Below are 5473 nucleotides of genomic sequence, written 5' to 3'. Positions count from 1 at the left end.
GTTTTGTTTGATTTTCAACATCAGCAATTTTTTAGATTTGTATTCTTATTTTCTGCCAATATGATTTGGCTAAAGATTATGTTAAATGTTTTGAATATGACTACGATGGAATGGCAAGATTCCACCAGCTCGCTTCTGCTACTTGGTTCACGTGACCAATGGCTTTCCACTTTGTCACCGCGCCCTAAAGCTACACCTCATATAAATTGACAAAATTGTGGCATTCTCTCGGATTGGTAATCAGGAGCGAGATTGATTGAAATGATTGAAAACTTAAGATAAACTGATAAAATACAGGATATAAAACGGGAAACTGAAAGGGAAAGAGAGAACGGCGAATGATAATGTTTTGACAAAACTGAAATATAACTGCTCAAGACTCAGACAGTGCTTTCATGCACAAACATACCAGAATGGGGAATGTAATCTTTGGGACAACCAATGCAAGCAGATTGCAAAATCTTAGTTTTAAAGTCTTGCTGCAACTGTTTTGGTTTTAATGAACGAACCCATGGGATTCGGTGCTGTAATGATATCCGAAAATAGAAAAGGAAATCCTTGCCTTCGAGGGTACGTGGGGAATGTTCACTGATTCATCTCAGTAATGGCAGGACTGTCATCTGGAAGCATATGAGTAAAATCTTTCAATGTTCCATGGAGTTTCGAACGAGTGGTGAAGGGAATGTCTCCATTCACAAATTAATCATTCCGTAGAATTCAATACAGGGACCCATGAAATGATGAACAAATTGAACAAGTACACGGACATACGATACACAATATCTACGAGAATTACTACGTGAAAACTGTTGATTTCAGATCAACGGTGGTCTTTGGTGATGGCATTTGCTGTCCAGAACCAGTCTGCACTGGAATGACGGGAGACACACTATGAAGTATTTGAACTTCAGTCACCTTTAGAAATAGCTAAGACTGACTCAGGACACTGGGATATAGAGATGTTGGCCTTACAAACCTTTCAGACATCACGTGGAAGAATAAAGGAAGTGATCGATAATGTTCGTCTCCAAAGACGATGTTCATGAACTGGATGGATAGTAATTAACCTTATTGGAGTTTATAAATGGAGATGTCATTTTTAAAAAGCAAAGAGTTCATAGTGTAACTGTAAACTATTTTGGTCACACTCAGTGGGAACATTGTGTGTAATCCTTGTCCTCATTCTCCACCAAAAACATGTAAAGAAGTTAGAAAGGGCACAGACGCTGTTTCCTGTATAGCAAGATATTAGAAAGCCAAGTGACGTTGTTTACTGAGACATAAAATTATCAGAAAAGATACAACCGGTTTCATCGTGATGATAGAAAGAATAAAGGAGTTTATTCACGAGATTCGGAAATGCCGGAGCAAAAACACGCAAATTTGATTTAAACAAATGAGATTTTCACATAACCCAAGGTTTGAATGAGTAAATCAGGGAAAGTCCCTCTTTCGAGTGAATCAAGAACTTTCGTTAGAGCTTCAAAACAATTACTGAATGATTAAGAAAAGTTTGGATGAGAGTTTCTTCCACTCAATAGAGTTTTTTTTTCAATCGTGAACGACTTTACAGAAATAAAACGTAGAAGCTGACTTCAGAGTGTTTTAAAAGATACACGAACAAACGTACAAGGAGAGAATTTACAATTGAGTGAAAGTCAGTGTGGTTGCGTAACAATTTCGAATTTGTTGACTTCAGACACAAAGACATTTCATGAACATGTACAACTGAATAAGACTGAGTATAACAAATTCATGGATTGGTAATGTGTGACGTATTATTCAAGGTGAAACTCTGTAAATGGAGCTCATGCCCTAAAATAACTGCAGACAGAAGTGATATCCTAATGAGTAGGAATTGAATCGTCACTTGGAGAGGCAACACCTACTTTAAAGATTTGACCACATTCACATGATGTTATGGATATTTCATACATTCTTAACTCCACCCAAGAAATCCACCAAGAAGACTCTGTCATTTTGTGTTGTTAACCCCCTGTACTTCTCTGCAGCACGCCATTTACGATAAAATATGCTCAGACCAAAATTCAATTCGATACAATATTCAAACGGTCCTATGTGATTTCTTTTTTTTAATCATTGCAATAACGTATGTGAGTTTGCAACAAACTCTGTCACATGAAACCAGTTCAACATCTTTTTTCCCGGAATTTAAAGCAGTGCACATGGGAAACGTTATCCATCTGCTGAAAAATCACCTTCGGCTCTCTCTCCACATACGTCTCTTCACGTTTTAGATACTTGCAGTATGTTTGTTGATCAAGGAGTCATTATCCAGAAAAGGTTGTTTCTCAATCCACAAACACGGTATTTTCCATAAACTTGGCTTTGCTCAATATCACCTTCAATCCGTACCCCACAACACGACGACAAATTGAAGCTGCTCCATGTGAGACTCAAACTTAAAACTTCGGAACAGCACGGCCCACTATACTGGAATAGAGATACCGTGCACCGGTCACCTTCAGCACAGGAGCAACACATTAATGCTTATCACTACATTCCTGGTTTTACTTTAACGTTTGGGAAACCGAGTTTCTCTGATTCCATGGCTAGTAATTGGGATTATATGATCATCTTCACCAGTGGTTCTGTCCCCGAGTGAGGAAAGTGGTGAGGTACTCATTGTAAAGATGGGTAGATTGATGGAATGTACAATATCATATTTTGCCTTCAATAAACCATGAGCTTTTTATTTTGTTTTGCATCTGTAGAAATCTTAAAATCCTCATTTGAATAGACTCAATGGCAGATCTCCATTTTGTCTCTGGCATTAAATTTCAAAGTGTAAACCCCCCCTGAATTCTTCCACCGCAGTCCGCTGTTTGGCAAGTGTTCCTGTTGAGTTAAATGCACTTCCCCGTGTGTCACCTGCTGCTCCCAGCATGCGCTCTGACACTGCACTCATTTTCCTTCTGACACTTGCTCACTGTGTTGCTGTGATCATACAGTGACTTGGTGTCGCACGGCCCAGGAAAATGATACAGATCAAGGTTTTTGCATTGTTGAGTTCAATTGTCAGTTTAGCCTTATTTTGGATTTTGAAATTGTCTGTTCTGTAGACAAGTGCGTGTCAAAAACATCTGAGCGGAAGTTAGGTGTTCCGAATAATGACATTGAGCACTATGCACTCTCCTCCAGTCTGGAAAACAATTCCTCACAGGCAATGTAATAGACAATAGACAGCAGGTGCAGGAGTAGGCCATTCTGCCCTTCGAGCCAGCACCACCATTCATTATGATCATGGCTGAACATCCTCAATCTGTATCCTGTTTGCCTTAGTCCCATAACCCTTGATTCCACTATCCCTAAGAGCTCTATCCAACGCTTTATTGAAAGAAAACCTCCTGCTGTCTCGGGTTCTTCATTCCGTTGACTTCAATTCTTCACAGAATTCAACAGACCTTATTACATATTCCTTTCCTCATTTTTGTTCAGATCACTGTGTGCAGAGTGTGACAATGGGAGTGCAATTGCCTCAGAACCCAGAGATCAGACCATAGTCTTGGAACTGTACTGTGTTATTTATCATTTCACCAACACCAGGGAGAAATATCTGCTGCTCTGCATAATTTACGCAATTCAATTATTTATAAGTTCATCGGTGCCCCCGTGTCGGTGACGAGATGGCCGAGAGGTTAAGGCGGTGGACTGCTAATCCATTGTGCTCTGCATGCGTGGGTTCGAATCCCACTCTCGTCGCTGTCATCGACTGTTCTCCAATAACCGTAGTTGTTGTATTGAAATCGGGGCTCCAATGGTCAGTTTAGATGTATCAATGCTCTTACACAATCTCAAAGCATAGTTTGACCCTGTTGACTAAACTGAATTGAAACGTCGGTTGCTTTGGGATAATGAAAAAGAGCGTGATTGTATTTTTCATGTCAAGTTGCTGTGAACGTTTTTTCGTATGAAAGACATCCAGGAAAAGCAAATAACGAGAGCTGCGAAGTGCATGTTTATGCAAAGGGATTCTTAATGAATGTTTTGTCAGATGAAATCTGGAGGAGGTTGAGTAGAAGTAATTCATCCTGGTGAGAAGAGCACAGCGAGACAACACAAAATAATGGAGATACTTCAATAGGGGCAGGGCGTGGGTGTACGGGCACTAAGAACTGGGTGTAAATGCACAGTGGAGAATTGCCGCTGTGGGTGCCATGCATGGGCACGGAGTGACTTACACATTGGTCTCGCCCTCGCCCCTTGCTCTCGCCATTGATGAATGCTGGACATAAGGCACAGATAAACACAAGATGTGGGAAGCAAGCTCCCTCTCGTTATGCACACACTGGATGCATCACATTGAACTATGAACAACTGGAGAAATCAGCATGTTACCTATAGGGGGTGAAACTAAACTGTGGATCAATAACCGCAAATTCATGCAACATAAACATGAAAAATGATTTAAAATGTATGGTGTAGGTTTGCTCGCTGAGCTGTAGCTTTGATATCCAGACGTTTCTTCACTTGGCTAGGTAACGTCATCATCAGTGGCGACCTCCAAGTGAAGCGAAGCTGTTGTCTCCTGCTTTCTATTCATATCTTTCTCCTCGAACAGGTTCCTGGGGTTTGTGGTGATGTCATTTCCTGTACGTTTTCTGAGGAGTTGATAGATGGCATCTGGATCTAAGTGTTTGTTTATGGCATTGTGGTTGGAGTGCCAGGCCTCTAGGAATTCTCGGGCGTGTCTTTGCTTAGCCTGTTCCAGTATAGATGTGTTGTCCCAGTCGAAATAGTAATATTTTTAATCCGTATGTAGGACTACGAAGGAGAGAAGGTCGTGTCTTTTTGTGGCTAGCTGGTGTTCGTGTATCCTGGTGGCTAACTTTCTTCCTGTTTGTCTTACGTAGTGTTGGTGGCAGTCCTTGCATGGAACTTTGTAGATGACGTTCGTTTTGTCCACGGGTTGAACTGTGTCTTTTAAGTTTGTTAGTTTTTGTTTGAGAGTGTTGGTGGGTTTGTGTACTACTAGGATTCCGAGGGGTCTGAGTAGTCTGGCTTTCATTTCTGAAACTTCTTTGATGTATGGTAAGGTGGTTAGTGTTTCTGACTGTGGTTGGTCTGCTTATCGTGGTTTGTTCTTGAGGAATCTGCGGACTGTATTTTGTGAGTATCTATTCTTCTCGAATACGTTGAATACGTGGTTCTCCTCTGTTTTCCGAAGTTCGTCTGTGCTGCAGTGTGTGGTGGCTCATTGGAATAGCGTTCTGACTCAGCTTCGTTTGTGTGTGTTGGGATGGTTACTGGTGAAGTTAAGTATTTGGTCAGTGTTTGTCGGTTTTCTGTATATGCAGGTTTGTAGTTTTTCCGTTGTCCTTTCTTTCTACTGTGACGTCCAAGAATGTGAGTTTCTTGTCGGTGTCTTCCTCCTTGGTGAACTTTATGCCTGTGAGGGTGTTGTTGATGATGTTAAATGCCTCTTCTATCTTGTTTCGTTTTGTGATGACAA

General features: G+C 40.9%; 1 non-coding gene across 1 annotated transcript; it reads left to right on the top strand.

Annotated features, from left to right (window-relative positions):
• Positions 1-3641: 3641 nt before the first annotated feature.
• On the top strand, positions 3642-3723 carry trnas-gcu (transfer RNA serine (anticodon GCU)). The gene has a single exon. It is a non-coding gene; the product is annotated as a tRNA-Ser (tRNA).
• Positions 3724-5473: the final 1750 nt, after the last annotated feature.

The sequence above is a fragment of the Chiloscyllium punctatum genome, chromosome 18, assembly GCF_047496795.1.
Source record: "Chiloscyllium punctatum isolate Juve2018m chromosome 18, sChiPun1.3, whole genome shotgun sequence".
NCBI classification, from domain to species: domain Eukaryota; kingdom Metazoa; phylum Chordata; class Chondrichthyes; order Orectolobiformes; family Hemiscylliidae; genus Chiloscyllium; species Chiloscyllium punctatum.
Note: the sequence above shows the minus strand (reverse complement) of the source record. Positions and strands in the feature narration are given on the sequence as shown.